Raw genomic sequence first — 21,080 nt, 5'->3', positions numbered from 1 at the left:
AAAAAAAAAACATGCGTATAAACGAAAAAAAAAAATTATTCACCCCCAATACAGGAAGTGTTAATTGCACTATCCCACTGAAATCACGGTAAAACAGCGTTGGTAAATGATCATTACATCACTAAGGTTTAACTAGAAGTCAGTATAGATTATGAACCTTTAAGATTGACGAAAAGCTGGAGCAAAGCTAATGTATCATCATGGCGAAAAAACTTCCATTTTAAAATCGGTCACTTATATTGCAAATACTGAAGAAAGTTTTTGAGTTGCCTAAATGTTGACGTATTATTCTCGAAGCGGTTAGGCTGCTCGCTAGGTAGCTCAGCTCCGCGTTTTTATCGAAAAATAAAAACACCAACCCAGAAGACTGGCGAACAATTTTTGGGATAATTAAGTCTGGGGGACCAGATAGCGGTATATGCTAGAGGAGTCGCAAGTGGCTTCTAATTAGCCAAGGTTCGTGCGATCGTCTACAGCAGACGGATGAAAGGCTCAAATCCACATCTTCGAAAGATGTTATAGAGTGCGGAACAGATATGGGTACGGTTACGGTCGTACAGTGTGATGGGTCTGGGCGTAACTAAAGCAAAATAATAAATATTTACGTTGTTTCCTAAACTATATATATAAATATACATATATATATATATATATATATATATATATATATATATATATATTGTCTAGAAAAATGTTTTTTTGTAAAAAAAAAACAGGTTCTACTGGACTACTGCTAAAAGGGTGGGTATAACATGTACATTTAGTATAACCGTATGTTTATGGCAAAATTCGTGTAAGTAAATATTCTTTGATTTTTGCATCGCCTATTATAACTTGAATAATTTAACAGACACAATACCGGCGACGGGTATAGTTAAAGTTCGTTTGGCTGTGTAATACTTTTTAGATTCTTCTGGGGAAAACACGATTGGCCCGCGCTCTTTTCTCCCTCAGATCACTGCACCCCTATGCCAACAGAACAATCTATATTTCTACTGTCATATTCCGAGTGTGTCGTGTCGAATAAGTTTCTAACTTCTTATGTGCCTCCCGGCTGTATGTATGTATATATATATATATATATATATATTATATAGCGAAGACGGTTAGTCCACAAACCTAGTAGCTCTTCTCCAGACAGTCGCCTAACTCTTGTTTAACGTCTATATGGTGCTTGACAGCACGTTCAACCGTTTAACTTGATATAAGGATATGTATACCCAATAAAAGACATATCGGACCTTGAACTTTCACGCAGTTCTAGCACAACACAGAACAAGCAGCAGCAGCAGCTCATTAGTGGGGTAGCTTAGACGGGCTTCAAAGACTTCCACTGCTCACCCGTTATATGGTCCGTCAGAACCGTCTTGTCGATTTCATCAAAGCGGAAGCGCATGAGATTTATATCCTATGTGATAACGTATTGATCAGTAAGTGAGTGCAAACGTTCCTCTAACGATATAAATATGTAAAGTTTGATGGATTTTGTTATTGGATGGAGTTTGTTGTTGATGGAGAGCTAGTTTATACATTCGACATCTTATAGCCAGAGTAATCGTACTGATCTATCTCAGTTTGGTGGCAGAAATGTTAAGTGCCATCAGTTGTCAATTCTGTGGTATGCTTCGAAATTTTTCGAAATTTGTATTCACTATTTCACGCTATAATCGATGAAAGGGAAAAAATGTTTGCTTGCAAAAATCATAGGATTCTGTTGGTACAGAATCATATCATTTTTCACAGCTATAGCGCTCCTGTCAACAGAATGGCTAATCAATCGCTGATATTGCAGAAGCCTTTAATGCGATTCGTTCGGTCTGCGTACCTAAAACAAACTCTTTTTATTCTAATAGCTATTGGCTCGAGCCCTGTCTAGCGATAGCGGTTCTTTCCGAGGTGTATGGTATACTGCCCTGGAGCAAACGAGATTGCGGGCTTCTGCTTTCCACCATGTCATTGTCTAGTTTCAGCTAATTTCACCTTCGTGTATGCGCTACAAGGGAAGCAGGTAACACCCTCGTAAACGTCCTAATGCTCGACTTCGCTTCGTGAAAGGCTCTCATAACACACGAACCTACCGAACTATAGTCTTTAGACCTTCACACTCAGACTGACCGAAGTTGTATAACCTTTATTACTCAGTACATCTTTTTTTCTCATTCTGTTACTGGCACTCGAGCTGCCGCTACCACTGTCGCCGCCATGACCAGCACCTGCAAAGTGATACGGAAAAGTTACAACGACTGTGGCTAACTATGCAGCGTGTAGATCTGGTACACAAACAATGTTGTCGCTCACTTTCCGGGAGACAGGTATTACATACATACATGGTGCATGTTTATAAACTCCTGTTTTACAGAGACGCGGTGGAAAGGCGACTGTCAAATGAATTGCGATCGCCCCCCCCCCACCGGCAGAAGACGAAGACCTCGCAGAGAACAAAAGCCTGCCAGACTATGAAATACGGCCAAAGCTGTGGCGCATCTTAGTAACAATTTATGTTAGATCCCGGAGTTGTCGTGTTATTTGTGTCGTTAGCGTTGAGTCCCTGCACTTTTATGACGAAAACGAAATGAGCAGTTTTTGGTTTCTTTATTTCTAGCTAAGCTCAATTTATGTAGTGACAGCAAAATAGAAATGTAGATCAAGAAGATCGTCGTATATCCTACACAAACTCCGCCAGTATTTAGATACATAGCACTATACATACGTTATAAACGTAGGCACTATATACATATCTAGATGTACGAGTTTATACACACAATACAATGATTGTAGATCGTCTGTTTACTACGCGGGATCTTTTCAGATCTATCTGGGTTCCTGAGCCTGTCATTCTTTCTGCAAATACTATGGCATCTACGCGTGTGGGAATATTTCCTCATCTCTGTTCCGTTTTTGTCTCCTTTTTTAGCTTTGGCTTCCCGTACTTGTCAGAAGCTAAGCGATATTTTCAAGGACAAAAAGCGTATCCATTGTTTAGTGGTGCATCTACTCAACAGCCTGGGCGCGACAGGCAACTGCGGTGGCTCGGTGAGCGCGCGAGTCATTGGCTCGGGCTTGCAGAAATGTCATCGATGTCATATTGACGGACTGCGAACGCTCAAAGGGAGCAAGAAATAGAGATAGTGACATTTCCCTACTACACTTTTCCCGAACTCGAAAAATGGTGGCTGCCATCGCGTGGACTAGTTCACCAAATGACGACTGGTGATCGGTTGTCCTTATTCCATTGCGCTGCCCCTTGTACCTTTCTTCGCATCACATAACGTAGCAATAATTGGCTAGAGACGACTCCCTGGGCCGGCCAAGAGATGCAGCAGAGCTGTTGGCCGGAAGTGATATATCATGACCGAGGGCAGACGACAAACCAGATTGACAAGACCGGAAATGATTACACCTACCAGTAGGAACACGATTTCTAAGATGACTAAAAAGAAGGAGAGAAAGCGCGTATTTAAGCTATTTTTATGTAGTAGCCAAGTATAGTATATACTAAAGGGCATCAGCACAAAATGCGTCACAACTATATTTCGATAACATCGCGTGGATAGAGAGTTGGTAGGGGTATGTTGCGTTACGTGTGTTTAGCAGCGTTGATGAACAGACAGGTGCAGTACTGACAGGTAAACATATGTCTAAATGTTACTGTAAATATATCACGATCACTACCGGTCTTCAGATAATGATGATATCCACTGGGGTACGGTATAACCAATCCAGAGTTCAGTCGAACTATAGGCACTGATAATTGCCTAGCTTCGGTACAGACTAGGGTATGGTATAGGACTGACCATACGTAAGATCTGAATGAAAACTGTTCAAGATAATTATCAGACGAAAGAATAGAAGCATTCTCGTAGTAAGAAACCTTAGGTCCTTTGCATATATAACTTTCTGAAGACGATTGATGCGAGTGAAGAATGTCAGTGATTTTTTTTTCTTTACCTCGCCTGGATATGGATACTCATAGACTTGCGCTTGCCACAAGTAAGTCAATCCGGACATTTCATTTTATAGTGTCACCTCATTCTTTGTGCCATGCGTCAATACTGCCATTAAGAAATACATGATAATCACAATGTCTAATAATAACTTTGGTGAACATTTTTAGCTACGGGGTGCACCTGTACAAATGAATTGGGAAAGTCTAATTGTCAGCCTGATGGCTGTAATTTTTCCCACGATATACCTCATCACCAGGGCAGTCGATTGTTATACGGTAGATATAAGGCTTTAGCAAGGCATTTTAATGATGGTTTTCAACTCCTTTTTCTTACATATCTCCGAAAATTTATCGTATGAGAGATAGGTTCTCATCGACGAAAACCACTGCATTCAATCAAAACGAAAAGTTAGGCGCAAGTACGGTGTACTTCGTTCGATAATTACATGCAACGTTCCTGCTCGCGTCGTAACTTTTTGCAAAATTTTTCATATTAATTGAAGCATTGTAAAAACTAAAAATTACGACAACAAAAAAACGTCAGTTTTATCTTTCCGGCCTTCTCATAAAGACACCAGATCAGATCTGAAACTGAATAGCAAGCCGGGTCTTACTCAGAACGTCAGATTCTCTCTTCTTGAAGGCCTGAAAAATTTCTGTTATGCGACGTCGGGTCAATATGGCTTTTGTGAAGTTAATGACAGAGTGAGTTTATCGGGGGGGGCACTATGAAAGCATGGCTAATAATTTAGCAAACGTATGGCACTGCTAAGGCCTGCGTGTGTAAACATCTGCATTAATAGGGTCTATACTTGATAGGGTAGCTTAGCTTAGACCGAAGGTGCGACGTATAACATACGCGCTCATGATCCATATAATCTGATGCTCTTAATAGATTACAGACGTTCAATCTATCACCGATGATGACACACCTGTGCGTATCGAACTGTTTCGCTGAAGACAGAAAGTACCTTCAAAAAACATTAGCGGCTGTTCTACATTGGCTTGCATTGTGCTTTTGTTATACAAGGAGGTGGCAGTTTTTCTAGGTTAGGTTTCAGGTCTCAAACAGCCGAAGTTGTGACGCAGTCTACAGTGTACAGTCAGGTGGGAAACGCAACCTGGATAACAATGGCCTAGTATCACATGTCGATGATAGCTGTTCAACAAATGCAAGCTTAAAAGCTATCGTAGGCAGTGCTATTAGTTGAAGACTATCTACTCGGCGTCCTGGGTTGACCCACCGCGCTAAACATCTCTCAAATGACTATTTGACACAATTTAAGCTAATACCACGAGATACCACCTCAACCTTTACCACTATAGAATCCCCTACAGAGGTGGGCCCCTATAGAGCGAGCAGTAGCTTATCGTATTTTTAAATAGGTCACTACTTCAAATCCCGTCGACTACAGACTCTATGCAACCTCTGTTAATAACGGAAATCATTAATAACATTTCAAAATGGTGGCAACGGAGTGATAAGTTGATATCTGCGGCTAAATCTGCATCGCTCTGTACTGCAGACAAAACACAAGAACGTCGATTCGATAATACGCTTCTATTAATTACCATATCGATCAAGAAATTGCTATCGAAATGATGACAGAGTTTAACTTCAAGTTACAGACGATTTCATAACTCATTCAATCAGCATTCGTGTTGTAGACTGCTTTTCACAGTTTCCACTCGCGAATACAGTCGTCACAATAAGACTAAATACGACCCATATTTTTGGGTTAGTTGTCCTCGAACATATCTGTTGTGCCCTATGGAGACTCTTCCTTAGCGAGAACATCGAAGCTGTAAAAAGGATTTAGAAGTATTTTCCTTAAAAAAGTGGCAGATTAGAGCAATATTGACAAAGGCAAAGCATCAATTTAAAACATTTGTAACCTATCTGATGCCGTAGAATCGCGTCTGTGTCGCACAATGTTTATATCAAGCTACGCCAACAAAGATTTAAGCATACAAAAAAACAGACAGTACATCTCAAAAGCGGGACAGATATCTAGGCTCTCTGTCACAAAAGTAGGCAAGCTACGTGATATACTTCTGTGGCCTAACAAGGTACATGTGAGTAACTACGCAATAATAATCATACTTAACGCATTACATAACAATAAATCCGCTTTTACTATATGATGAACACGCGTTATCTACAGCTTTGGAATATTCCACGGACAAGCTTCAAGAACTGGAAAGAATGACCCTCCGATAAAATTAGTAATTCACGACGATAAACTTGTAACATTTAGGCAACTTATAAGTTGACTGACTCATTTTCGAGCCGCACATCGTTCTACAACAAATTTCTCTAAATGCAAGTAAACGACGAATTGGCACTGTGTTCCAATGTGCTCCGAGTGTCGAACGAATTCAGACGATTAACCTATCTCATTTAACGATTAACTTATCAAAGATTTACGCAAGTTTTCCATTGCCTTTTATGTTCAACGATGATAATTTAGAAGGACATTCTGTAGGACGCGTCCTTCGTTGGGCTGCCACACATTGGGCATTATCGCGTAAGCTTACTGGCTAAGGAAAACCACCAAAGCTCTCGAACCTAGTCGACAACAGGTTCAACCGAATAGCTCTTCTCAAGATACGATACGATACACAACAGACCCTATTCCGTTCGTTCCCCCTAGGCTGGGAATATGTTTACTAAACAAGGTGCTTGGACTGCAATTTCTTTACTTCTCAAAGCTACAATGACGACCAAGACAAAGCCTGCTGAGAGAAAGGGTTTCGTTCATGAGTGAACGGCGATGCCGTGTTAGGCCTGTCGTTTTTCCGGACTAATGAAGTGAGCTGTTGAAGGCAAGCAATGTCATCGACAGACTGGATCTATTCGATAGCTGTATTTTCCCTTTACATGATTTTAGCAGACGAGTTTCAGCCAATGGATTTCATCGAATAACTTTTCTATATCGAACTAGGTTATTCGAGTGAAGAAGGCAACCTTTCGCAATGTCCCCCTTCGAAATTAAGCAGAGCTGTAAGAGATTATCACGTACAACGGGATCAGTTATTATAAGCATCGACTTATATGTACGATGTGTAAGTAATGTGTGCACATTATGCTGGAACGATTTACGAAGTTCAGTCATCGATCGTCATCGATCGTATGTTCTAACAATAAAGATTGCCCTTGTAGTTTTAAAGATCTATCCGCTATGACTGCTGCACCAACTGCCAGCGATGATAAACGCGTTAGGGACCGTGTGATTGGAGGGTTGCTGTCACCGCGTTAGTGCCAAATACATATTTTACACCTTTTATCACTCTTACCGCTCGAAATACCACGCTTGAGGTCTCTATGGCTTGCTCATATAATCCACAAAATGGCCAAGGGCTGTGTTTCTTTATTCTGTGTGTATTTAGTGTTCAAATGACAGATTCAGGAATGACTCGTGCGATAGATGTTTACCCAAACCCGCCTTGTGTGAATTCGCAGACTAAACGCGACGCGGCTATTAAAAGAGTTCAGATGAACGCGTATCATTCTGAACTCTTGAGACTTACGCCTTTAGGCCTTGTGGTGCAGTTAGTTTCATTCTTTTGAAACAGTTATTATACAATAAGATACTAGACATATAGGATCTTTGTGGAAAACTTGACATTGAACTTGAACTTTCAATGATTAGTTGAGAAGTGATAGTTTGCCAATTTTATAAATTTGACCCGACATCATTAACGGCGTCTTAAATCACCCTAACTCAGACAACGAAAAAGTAGTTTATGAAGCTGATGCTGCATACCAGTACGTTCGACTCACGATACACCTAATACAATATATAATGATAATAACAACAATATTAACGATATAATTAACTTGAAAAAATCACACTGTTTTGTTTTTATCTAGTAATTTTATTGCTGCAACGATAGAAGTTCGGTCGCCTAGTGCGAACACAAGTATTACTTTTACCAGTTAGATTTTTTTATAATCCTATTCGAAGGATATGATACAGGATGTCATACATACCATTTGGCATGCAAGTTGTCCACAAATGTTAACTTGACAAAGAAATTATGATTCACACCAAAAAACTGACAAATAGTAATCAAAATGATCCTTTGATAATCTGTCCTATGGCCAGCTGGCTGCAAAGTTTAAAAGCCTGAGGGAACCGCGTAGAGATGAAGGATTTTACAGAAAAATACCTTGCATTTTGGTTAGGTCAGTGACTACGATACCGGCACCGAACTACTATCCTTTGCAAGCAGATAGGTCATTCTAATGTTACTTAGAGTTTTATTCAGTTTCATTACTTAAATATAGTGTGCTGGCCTCTTATGATATATCTTTTCTATCAGGAAGTGCGAGCCATTTGCAGCGTATTGATTCACTCAAGCTTAATTTTCCACCTTTCGTTTAGGCGGAGTTATCCTATCGCTGTCCTTTGATCAAATAGGTGGCGCATTTATTAAGGCTGGACGGCTGGAGGCTAGATTGCTTTTGTATAGACCTTGTAATTCTGACAACAAGTTAGAAGGTACCTGCGTTTAGTACTACTAGGTGGATACTGAATGGAACGTTGCTGCTTCTCCTAGAAAGAAATTCTATCTGTAGGTTGACTGTTTCCAATCTAGCTTTTAGGCTGCTTCCCGTAGATCCCAAAGGCGTTTACAAGGTGTTCACATTTTCTCTGCTGGTCATGTTACATTTTCTCTCTCCATTCTGTTTTGTCGTGCTCGACCAAGCTATCCCTTCGTACACTTCTACGGGCCCGCCGTATTCCTTATATACGGACTCGGAATTGTCTCGAAATGCCTCTCGTTGCTGTTTGCCTCGCAATGCTGATTGTTCAGCCGCTTCTACTCAGGATTCCTAGGGGAGAACGGCAGCCTCCGCCGACCGCCAACGACTAACGTTGTAGTAAAATAGTAGTGAAAAAAAAAAAAAAGCTTTTACTGTAGGCAAGTGCGATGACGTTAGAAATGATAGAGCGGAAAGGTGTTCGACTTTTCGCTTTTGAGGAGGTTGGGGCTGTCGAAACCTTCACCGCAATAAGTTGCTGTTGTTGTTTCAACATGTACGTATTGTCAGTTCAATTAGTTCTAGCAGGTAGACAGGCTGACGATTCCAATTGTTATTGCAAAGTACAATTTGACTCGGTAAAATAAGGTTTAAAACAGTTTTTCGCAGCCTGTTGCAATCAATATTGCGACTTTGTTATTATGTAACATTTCGTATTCAAGTATTCGGCACAGTAAGTTAAGCTTTTCTTTTAGAACATCGTATATATTTCGGGGTGACCTAGTCATCTAGGTATGAGCATTCTACGATGGAAAAAAAAACACGATATTTATGTTTTTTGTGATATGCTGTATGGAAATTGGCCTACGACGGTGCTAAGCGGTTCTGTCACCTTTGGGTAAGAAATTTATCAGGAGACCTCATGCCGTCCGGTCTATCTAGGGAACCGTCGATTGATCGCAGGAAGACGTTTTTTCATTCGTATTTTTTTATTGTATATAATTTTCATAGATTATCCTTACCTATTAGGTTTGATGCACAATTTATCAAGATTGCGATAATCCATTTCGTAATAGAATATTTTTCAATTTAAATCTTTGAAATTCCTTTAATCTTGATACTTTACTTTTTATAAATTCATATGATGATATCGTCATATAAAAACTTAATATTTATCAATACTAAGATAATATTCATATTAGGAATTTTCAGTATCCATCCGCGATTGATTTTTCAAATGTTTATAAATCTATAGATTTATAATCATTATTTTTTTATCATAGATAAATAATGCAAATGAAATTCCCGTTTGTTTTGTACAACAACAATGATAGTCCTTTAACTAAACATGTCGGCGTTAGAATCGTGATGATACATTTAAAGTTCAAAGCTCAAATAAAGATTTACGTTTAATAAATAAATACGTTTAACGAGAGGAACATTATCTATTAGGGTGAGGATTTTAGCTATGTTTTAGAAACACATATTGAAGATTCTTGTGTCGGCCATTCTAAATTACATTCCGTCCAAAAATGATCGTTTAGTTAAGGTATATTGGCTGCTGAGCTGAAAAGTAGATGAATCCATTTAGAAATTAAAACTATGACTTCTTTCCATTTTTTTAATGTAGATACTTTTATAGAGACTACGTCAATGCAGAATCCAAGAAGAAACTGGCTATAATAATTAAATTTTATAGATCTAGTGTTATTAGGGTATTTATATTGTAATTAGTGGCCAAATTGGTGGATGGTCTTTGTGTACGGCCTAAGATTGTCCGCTAAGGAAAATACATAAGAACAATAGCTACCAAACGAATTTTCACGCTTGACGAATATGGCGACAATAGAATACAGCTGCGGGAAGGAAGCTGCTGCTGCTGCTGCTGCTGCTGCTGCCGCCGCCTTTGGGAACTTCATGTACCTCAAGCTAGCTTCCTTTGCTCATCGGAAAGAAAGCCTGTGATAATCGTTCAGGGACAGTAAGTAATGCCGCCTCACACAAAAAGCTACCTGGATGCACGCACAATAGGATGGACGTTTGGGGAGACCTGGACACTCCGTCCAGAGCAATTAATATCATTGGCTCTATAGCCAGGATGATATCTTGCATTCGTTTTGCTATAACCTATTGCAGCCTCATAGCTTTATCTGCGGTGTTTGGATATCAACGTTGGCACCGGCGCTATTGTACAGCGGATGCAAGCAATGCTATCGAGAACGTACGGGGTATGTCCGGCGATTGCGGCCTTTGTGATTTCTCCCTTCTGGCCTCACAGATCGTACGTTCGCAGAAATCAATAGTTTTCTTCGTTCAGTATCGTTGTATAGGTGCTACTTTTTACTATTGCTAGTTGCATGATATGTTATATGTCATTTAGAAGAAACCCTATTCACAATATCGACAGCTGTAGGCAGTCAAGTATTTTTCGCCGCAAGTGAACTTTTGCTACGACAAACTGTTACGCTTCTATCAGTACATACTCAGAAGTACGTACATTGAATACGGTACATACTCAGAACGGTGGAATAGTACTGAATAATTTCAGTCTCGCATTACCCATACTTAGAAAAATTAGTGAGATTGGTTAATTTTTTTTAACGTAAAATTTAAAGCAGCTTTCTTTTTCGACGCTGCTTATTTATACTTGGCGTACATGAAATTAACTTTGCTACCTAAGAACCTACGTAAAATATATGGAAGTTTAAGAACAAGCATATTCATTGTTTGGCGCAACTGATTAAATGTCGACGAGAGGAGTAGTTGAATTAAATATCTTAAAACAATAGGCATTTCTTAATTAGTTCATTCAGCATCGTTAGCTTAATTAATCAGGACAGATATGGGGCTTGACATGACTGAATTTTACATAAACAAATCTTGCAAGATAGGACACCTGATCAGACTGTCCTCCTTAGGCATAGTTTTTACATTAGCTCATATGAGTGCTCATTCGAAGCAGCGTACAAACTGGATAGAAGGTTTCGCGTAGTGCCGATGATATTTATGAGATGAGCTTTGAAAAATGTAGAATTCCTGATTCGTCTCAAGGCCGTTCTGGCCCGTTTTGAGTCAGGGGATAAATGTTTTGCGTTTTTCAAAAAAGCCAATTGCTCAACGCGGAACTAAATAGTTGTTTCAATTAGGCAACTAGGACATGTCGGCCTGGCCTATTAAATGGATACGAAACGCGTTTTCGAAAAACGATAATCGATATGTAACGTAATAATATCGGATAGTTGTAGAAGACAAGCTTTACCAATATGTGTATTAAGATCACAAACAACTTGTTTGCATACGCTTATATAATTCTATAGCAAACATATTCTGCTACATAAAATTCGTTTTCATAAATTTCTAATTATAATAATAATAATAATAATAACGAAACGATGTTTCCTCAAACGCAGCTGTCCCGAAAGAGCGTGCACGTTCCTTTTTACATGTGATGCTAGTATAAAAGGTAAGACAGAAAAGCCACCATTGACTGACCATTTGCTGGCAAAAGTAGTTATCTAAACAACAGTCCAGAGTTTGCCGAAAGAAAGACCGGTTAGGCAAGGATATCGGCTTGGTACTGGAAGTATATTTTGCTTTCAATTCCACTAAGCCATTCAATTCAAGGTGAACAAATCGAAATGGACCTGCATGTTATTGAAAGTGCGTGGAGGCACACCGAAAGCTTCTCTGGGTTTTAGCCATTTTTCTACTTGTCATCAGCATGTGAGAGGCTTTCCCTATGGCTCTCGAATTTTTCTTATCAAATTGTATGTCTGACGGTACCGAACTAGCTAAATAATGTTATATCAACAACATTTTTTTATCAGTTCATTTTACAGCGGAGCTAACTTTATTTATTAAGCGTTGGCTTGTGTTGGATAGAAGCTGGACCAGAACAAGGAGGGGAGTACTTTGCACTAATCAACATCGGACATTTTCATCGTTTACTAGTTGAAATATATGATGCTATAGAATATCGTGTTCGACATAGTGGCGATAAAACGTGTAACGCTACTCTTTAAATTACCGATTAGGCAATTATAAGGTTGAGTGAATAAAGCTTGCTAACGTTAAAAACGATCGAGATAAGCCTTAAATCTACATCTTTCTTTTCCTTAGTGAAAACTTGCGCTCCTGCGCTGCTAAATTATCTCTAGCGTAAAACTGCAGTTAATAAACTTTCGTCACCTATTTCTTCTCAAGTTTTCCCTTCTGAAACATCTGTATTGGCGTCGCTTTTGTACGTGCCTCTTAGTCACAAGCAAACGTTCGGATACACGATAAAGGTCGGCACACAACGAGTACGATCAGGGATATTGCCGCCGAATGTTTGCATTAGCTAGACCCCTGAAACGCGCATTTCTTTATTGAGTTTTCTGATTGGGTCAACCTACGCTAGTCCTCGTGGAAAAACCCGAGCGGGCCTTAAATCAATCGGCTACTGCTGCTAAAGCCCCGATTGCCTCTACCGGACCGCTCTACATGACAGTTACTACTACCGCTACAACTGCAACGATTGCTAGGACAATACTGCCATACAACTATCGTCCAACTCGAATTTGCCAAATAAATCATGTTTGTGACAGGATACGTTTTGCATGGCACTTTTTGTCCCGCTATTATAGATCGACTACAGCAGTCAACAGCAAGCGCTCTAAAAGTATCTTTGTAGACGTCCAGGGTATCATTGTGGCTAGGTACTCCCCAATGGGAGGTCGTCAGGACGAACGCGCACAGTCTGTACGTTTTGAATTTTTCCTTTTACACTTTTAATCAACTGTCGCCGCTACGCCCCAGATACGATATAGACACAAGCATTTCATGTTGACGCGCACACAGACAGTTCCACAGGAACGTACTCACTAGATAAATGTTCTTACATGTATTGAGATATATATACACCAGGATTAAGGAGGGTGTAACTGCTCTACGAACCTCTAGAGAGAACAAGCTGCTAGAAAATTTACCATTGCTAGTTCGTTTTTAACGATTCGTAACACCGTCTTCTAAATAGATGTATCAAAATGACGAGTAATCCTGCCCGTTCATCATTCTTACAGGTGAATCACAGATAAATAGTTGCTGATTGCGGTGTTATTCTATTCTGAAGTCTACAAGAAAAGGCGCAAGTGGCCTCATTAGAATCTGACCGGGACAGACCTATTAACTGGTTAGGCATATACATATATGCTTAATAAAGTGACAACGAAAATGGCACGTTTTGACAATTATTTCGTTAACGCAATTAATATAGATCAATTGTATTTTTGCCTCGATTGTATCAATTGTAAGCCTGACACGCAATGGGCTCACCGATAAAAATTCGTCCATATAAATGAGGTGTGCGGTAATCTGCTTGTTTACCTGGATAGAAAAAAAATAAGATAATTTACTTTAAAAAAAAAACCCATTCGCTGCTAGAAATTTCGGAAGTAGATGTATAAACAAACATTAATATAAAATTATAATAGGAGCCACTTAGATACGAGAATAGAATAATTAATGAGGCATGCAACAACATTGGAAAATACCGATATTTCTCTTTTGCAGGAGAGAGCGATAGAATAATATAATATTTGCTAACAATTCCCGCGAAGCGAACGGGTAGGGAACCCGCCGGCTTTATATCGAGGAGACTGCTGAATGTTATTAACTATGCGCTAAGAGGAGTCAATAAAATTAGAATAATAGGCTTATTGGGGGATGACAATGAGTATACTTCAGTATACGCAATACATAATAGGCACAACCGTGCGTAGGAGTACGGCAATTTTTACAAGAACGATACCTGGGGAAGCCTGGCGATCATGGAAAAACTTGCCATAGCTATAGTTGTTTGCCTACCAGACGCAACTTTGTGAGAACTCTCTAAGAACAATCTGACCTGCATATCGGAAGTCCTTGAAGGCATGTGGACTTAAATTAAAATCATAAGCCCATGCATTTCGGTGATAATCAGCATGAAAAATAGGTCAAACGAGCCATGTAACTTGTACTTTTTAGAAAACATCTACAGCTGTCTAATAATATGACGTATTGCCCTCAATTAATAGTTGAGTATCATGTTTACATGTTAAGTAAATAAAGTTAGAGCTCGAGCTTAATAATAATGTTTGATGTTAAAGGCGTCCGGTCCTATCCAGGCTGTATGCCTTGCGGTACACTAATATATATGATGTGTAGGTAGTAAAAATGAAAAAAAGATAAATATATAGAAGCAAAGAACTTTCATTGGGGCTATAACTTTTCCAGTCATATTGTAATAATGCTAAAAAAGGATCTGCGCGTATGACTGTTATACGAGTGATGCTATCTCTCTATGCGATGTATACGTTTTGTTGGTGAGCGCCTTCCCCCCTTTAATCGCCCACTGCATCCGGCTGGACTGGATGATGCCTTTTTCATCGCCATAAGAACGAAGCAGCAGCAAAACGGACCGCCACTCAAGTGCAAGCATGCGTGACATCGACGGTGTTACGCATGCTGGCCATACACCGGACCGACCACCTTCTCCGCGGCGCCCGACGGTCTGACGCGCGCCTGATGAGCCTGCGTAAACTGCAGTAGGACCAGGGAAAACGCAGTACCGTATAAGACGGCGCTGTCTCGGCTCGGCAGATGCATTGCCTGTTGAAATAGTTCGTGAATTTTTTTTAGCAAAACGAGAATTGACAAAGAGAGAAAAGGCGAGAGGGGATAGTATACCACTAAAAACCTACCATGATTAATGTATAAATATATATGTATGTACATATAAATATATATATTGTGTTTTACTGATTCAATTTTTATTCGGGAGCGAAAATGAACAGGCCAGCGTGTGGGTATGTATTTATATGATGAATCTGTGGCGGGAATTATGGTCTGTATACGATCTCATAGTGGCAGGACGAAGGCAACGAACTGCATCGCCTTGGTGCATCTATAAAGAGCCTTTAGCCTCACATGATTCTGTAATGTAAAGAAAGCCGATGCTAGCGATACATTTGAAGCTACTTGAGTTTTACAACGCTGTACATTGTATAAAGAAAAAAAACCGTGTTACCCGATATATCATCAAAGAGATAGTACAAGACAACCCGGCCTGTAAATGAACGTTGGAAGCTAGAGAGTGGCCTATATTAAATGTTTTAATAGCGCTACTGACCGGATAAGGGACGAATCGTAACATAAGGTTTTGAGTGATTGCGGCATTATGCTTTTAACGCAAGAGCAAAACAGAATGGGTCTTTCAAAGGAAAAGGCGTCTGGGTCATTATGTAGGAAGCCGAGTTGACTTTTACACAGAAAACTGGTTCGTGCGGACTAAAATTGGGGTACCGACAAAACGAATCCGTGAATGACGTAAAAACGTGTCCGTCCAACGGATAAAGCCGCTTCACCGAAAAGTAGTTCCATCAGTGAACTTTTATCGGGTTTATTACGACTTGGAAAACTTTTACAACAATAATATCGTGAAGATAAAAACCGAAAAGCAAAAGTTAGCTCTTCATTTATTGCAGTATTGTATTGTCATTTTGATCTATTGATCTTGGTCACCTATGCTACAAAAAGTTTAAAAGCTATTATGTTAGCATTTCATAATGTATCTAAATGAAATGTTTTTAAGTCGAAATGGGGTACCGTCTTCAATCCTATAATTAATTACTACCTAAATGCTGTCGCGGCCAGAAGCATAAATAATTAAATAGTTAATTTGCAACCAAGCTCCCGGTTATGGCTTAAGCTCTTGTTCAGACACATATATCCTTTGTGGGAAGGAAGCTGGCGATTCTATTAGGAATTGGGAATTGCAGTGTATTTTTGGCCTGGCCGTCGTTAAGGCAGAGCATCTTAAATTGCCACGATGTGTCCTTAAAAAGAGGTTAATAAGCGTAATAAAAAGACTATGATATATACTGATTGCGCCTGAACCAGTTCTAGGCCTAAAATTCACCAGCTTGAAGCAAACAGAGTATATTCAAAGAAAAGGAACAAGCACAGGGAAATTATTTGATCGAATAATATCCGGCTTCTTTATATGCGATTAGAATAACACTTCGTAATCGTGATTTTATCCAATTTTGATGTGAACATCGTTGGGTTCGATCATAACTTAACACCGCAAGTTGGTCAGCATTTTTCACCCTTGACCCATATGTAGATGCTCGGGTCCCTATTAGTCCTTATCACGGTTAGACATTGTAACTCATTCGACTGCATAATAATTATTCAGGAAATTCTCAAAGATGGTTGTAAGTCCATGTTCCAACTCAAGCTTAGTAATGCGGACAATAGTGCCAATAGCTTTCGCACTATCACACCGGCGTACAAGGCAGGTTTTGCTAATATTTGTTTTCAGTGCAGAGCTAGTAATTTTTGAAGTGAACGTACCATTGTTCTTGAGGCCGTCCTCCGAGACGGCACTATTGTAAATAATAGCTTTTTATGTGTGGAGTACGTACAGGTGGTTCCATGCAATCTTTCTTAATTAGCGTGTGCTACACGGTTCCGTTTTGCTGTGAATACGTCCCGTTTGAGTATTTAAGGGTATCATCTCCCGTGGTAAAAGGAGCCGACCTGACATATATATATATATGGGTAGAATGATGCTTAGAATAAATAACCCAATTAAAGGAGAATAAATCTAACTTTGCTCGGCCTGTTTCTTTCATTTAGAAATACAATAATATCGTTTGTTTCAGAACTTTGTAATGAACGACCTGAAGAACGTAGCTCGCAAAGCATATTAGCTGATTCATAGATATTTACACGGCTGCCATTATTATTGTTTACTTCTTCACATTAAACCATACATTTTTTTTACCGTGCTGTACATTACAGTCTGTGAATTTTTACATGCATAGCCAAATAAATGCTTACGTTAAACGTATCCAAACTGGACTTCTTAAACTCGGCTTCTCATTGTTCACTGTCATCCTGCGACAGTAGCTAAAAAGGCCAATCGCCTCTTTCTAAACGGGATGAGCATTTTTCGAACCAGTTCCTCCTTTTGCTTGTTATTTCCCAACGAGAAAAACAATATAACATTTCACTATTGGACTCACATACGTTCTGCTGTTTCGTTTGCGTTAATACGTTTATGGTCGCTTGCCAACTTTTCTCCTTCTTTCCGCAGAATCTGGTTTCCTTTTTCAAAACTATCCTCAGCTTTGTTTTAACGACAATGTTACTCCAAGTAGCAACGCCACTATGCGTATAACAGACTGACGGAGCCGCTTCTTAGCCCGCAATTCCGCTATTCTCTAAATAGGTTTCTGTCGTCTATCCCGAACCGCGGAGGGGTGGGCTGGCCTAATGGAAGTGGTAGTGGCATCTCGAGCCTCGGCATCACCTCCGTATAAGGGTTTGGCTTGGTGTCTATAAGGCTTATCAACGGCTTTGAGAAAACTCGAAAGTCTGATTGATCCTGTGAAAGTAGAAGCAGTGGTAGCAGCAATCATAGCAAGGATTGAATGAGTCTTTATGATTGCTTTGATCATTCTTCGTCCTTTTGAATTTTGGAAGGAGTATAGAAGGCGCGTGGCTTGCGGTTGATATTCGAAGAATTGTGGGAACCTAAAAAAGAAGGCCGAAAATAAAAACGGTATTTAGCGAAATCACAGATCGACTTGGATGTAGAATACACTGACGTGTATGTACAACCATCTGCGCTTCTTGCTTGAAGTAGCGAGTGTAAATTGCAGGAATAAAGGGGCGTTCGGGAATGATTTTTTAGGTACGTCGAAAGTACTTTTTAAGAGAATTTTTATAATGCAGGTAGGGAATTCAGACTGCCTTTTCCCTTGCTGGGCGCTCCTTGTAACAGTTATCTTTGTTCGAAAAAGCTCTCGGTTACCTCACCACCTACCTACCAGGATCGACGCGAAATTGTGATCCACTTACTCGAGTTTCATCGAGCACTTCGAAGCATACGAAGAAAGGCTCGAGCATATTAATCTAGACGCTAGATTAACAAAGAGAGAGACTTATGGTAAATAGAGTCTCCAAAACTGTACAGTGGCAAGGTGTTTGCCTAACCTTGGAGGCACGTGTGGGGGTCTACGTGCAAAATTTGATGTATGCACGCTTTGTTTCATGCTGTAAGCTAGATGCTTAAGACAACGCTTAAATATCGTATCGGGCGTAGATCTTTACTAGATCAAGTAAACAATACAATGGCGACTGAAATGATCTAAAACTGCTCGTACAACGTTATTTGGACCGTACTTGGGAACTTCTGCCAGGAGTTTCCAAGTACGGTCACACAGTCTGTCTTTTCGCACCGCGCTGAAGTTTTTTTTCGCTCGGATTCTGTCGAGATTAAAGAGCTTGATCAGGTTTTTGATAAAAAGCGTTATTCTATCAGTCTCCCACGTGCGCGGCCATGATAAATCAGTCCTCGGCAATGAGATATTTTCCAATTACATGTGTAGTATGCGGCCATGGGTGCGATCGTCAGGTTAAAAAAACGAGCCGCTGTATGAAGGGACAGACCCCAAGGGTTGAAACTATTGCTGACATCTCTATAGCTTTCTAAATTAATTTTTCAATATGTTAGTGTCATCTCTGAGGTGGTTGTCACGTGAGTGATAAAAACAGATAGGTTAATGATCCACGAAAGTTTACCCGTTTGCGTTTTAGTCTTAGTAGACTCCTAGTAGCTAGTAGACCTCATATTTATCTCTATATTTTTTCATATACCTAGCTAAGATTATAGCAGTTTGTTAGAGAATAATTTAAATCTGCTGGGAAGTACCGGTGGTCCGTTTAAAGAATTTTCCAACAAACAGACGTCGGTCATCCTCGTGAGGAATAGTTAAAACAGAAAAATTACCCGATTTAAATCAGAAACTCTATAGTCACACTTTGTGCTGTTGTTTCGTTTTGATTAATATATATCGTCATCTTTTTGCAGTATTGATTGTACCAGTTCAAAGGTGTATTTTGTTATATTTGCGTCACAAAATTTATTGGAACTAGAAGGCTTGATCGTAGGTGAAGTATTGCTTTGAATTCGATATATATATCAGACATCCTTTTTGTTGCCAGTAGTATTCAAATATGAAACAGACTTGTTTTACATCACGTGCGAACTAAAAAACAAATTTTCTTGATCTGTGAAAAATATTTTTTTCATTCGATTGCCTAAGCGAAGACAGGCAGCCATTACAAATGGTTCTACTCATTTTTAGAATAACAGTATCTTAGAAGTTTTTCGTCAGGTTCATCTTAACAACCGTTCTATTTTTTGATATCTTCTCATTTCTGCGCTAATAATTTATGTAGTTCATGCGTATATCATCGCGCCATATCATGAATTGTATTAGTTAAGATTCTATTGTTTTTTTAAATAATGTTTATTGTTTACACAGGTTATTGTGTTATTTCTTTTATGCTCTTGCGCAAAACCGGCCATCCACACATCGGGGGTAAACATTTCTTAACTTATTCGTTTTCAAACTTTAAACCTGGAACTTGCACAAAGATCCAAATAATTCTACCTGCATGATAAGAGTAGATACAATCGAATTTATTCGGGTTCAAAAATAAACCTATAGTACTTTAAAATCGTACTATGCTTTACTATCGTCAGGCCGTTGTTTTCGCAGTTTATTGTCCGTGAAAAGGGCATAAGTTACTTGCAACTATGTCAACTAACTAATGAACGCGGAGTACCACAACTCAAAGTGTTAAACTTACTTTTTGAGAATATGCTCTACAAACACTATTATATTAATAATTTAAGTAAAGTTAAAGGCGACCTGCTTGGACTCGAATTTGAAGTTTGACGTATAGAACACGTTTATGGACGTTAATAGATGCATTTCTGTTAGACAAACATTGCAAACATTGCAATTAAATTTAACTTGTTCAGTACGAGAACGTAAGTTTACTTCATTTTGCTGGTCCCAACTAAGTCATTTTAAACAGTGGAAGTTGACTTGATTATAACAGATTTCCGACAAACAGCCAGATACGTTTCTCAACGCCGTTTTTTCCATGTCAGGAAACTTATTAATATTATCCAGCAGCGACATGGCCTTAAGCTAAGGGTATAGACAAATGCATGCGTTGTTGGAGAAACCGATTAAGCAAGCGCCGTTAAAGTTGCAGCTAGCAGTGGGCTCGGATCGAGTCTGGGAGGCTGACTTCCTGTCTCACCATCTCAAACTCCCTGTAGATATGTCTAGTCACTCGAGACGGTCCACACATTTTGAGCAGAGCGAGGTAATTCAACTCAACTCTGTTGTCGAGTGCTCTTCCATTCAGATGCCTGATGAATTTATCCCGATATGGCACCGTCTTAAGTAAGCTTAAACTGAGGCAAACAGGATCGTGCTGGGTAATCATTGAATGTTAATGACCATATCCTAAATAGATACCACAAAAAACGTTTATGTGTGTAAGACCAAACTGGAATGCTAGTTCACGTGTTTTTCCAGCCATACTAATATTTTGTATGTCGGGCAGCGGGTTTGCCTGATCCAATTCGCGTAAAAAGACTGTTTACTTTACGACCGGTATAACTTCGCGCTGGCTAAAGTAGTACGGAAGATAGAGCGGATTGAACAAACACTTTTGCTCTCTAGGCGAAACTTTTGTCTTTCCTATGAAGCGTAATAGTTAATTGGATTAATATTTTTGCGCATGGTAAGGTTAATT

The 21,080-nt window shown here is 39.4% G+C and overlaps 2 long non-coding RNA genes across 5 annotated transcripts in view; one reads left to right on the top strand and one right to left on the bottom strand.

Annotated features, from left to right (window-relative positions):
- Nucleotides 1-1,363: 1,363 nt before the first annotated feature.
- On the top strand, nucleotides 1,364-9,486 carry LOC111248081 (uncharacterized). Of its 3 annotated transcripts, XR_015324180.1 has the most exons (4): nucleotides 1,366-1,434; nucleotides 1,854-2,008; nucleotides 2,180-2,312; nucleotides 2,915-9,486. It is a non-coding gene; the product is annotated as an uncharacterized LOC111248081 (long non-coding RNA). The 3 variants fall into 3 exon arrangements; XR_002672397.2 differs by having other exon boundaries at nucleotides 1,364-1,430; nucleotides 1,854-2,312; XR_002672395.2 differs by having other exon boundaries at nucleotides 1,854-2,312.
- Nucleotides 9,487-14,643: 5,157 nt separating this feature from the next.
- The window catches only part of LOC147757037 (uncharacterized), a 63,828-nt gene continuing 57,391 nt past the window's right edge, over nucleotides 14,644-21,080 (bottom strand). For both annotated transcript variants that reach the window (XR_015324190.1, XR_015324191.1), the window contains exons 3-4: nucleotides 17,298-17,993; nucleotides 14,644-15,062 (exon numbers count right to left, since the gene is read on the bottom strand). This is a non-coding gene — a long non-coding RNA (uncharacterized LOC147757037). The remainder of the gene's footprint in view (nucleotides 15,063-17,297; nucleotides 17,994-21,080) is intronic.

This window comes from Varroa destructor, unplaced genomic scaffold (assembly GCF_002443255.2).
Source record: "Varroa destructor unplaced genomic scaffold, Vdes_3.0 BEIS01000003.1, whole genome shotgun sequence".
Lineage (NCBI taxonomy): Eukaryota > Metazoa > Arthropoda > Arachnida > Mesostigmata > Varroidae > Varroa > Varroa destructor.
Note: the sequence above shows the minus strand (reverse complement) of the source record. Positions and strands in the feature narration are given on the sequence as shown.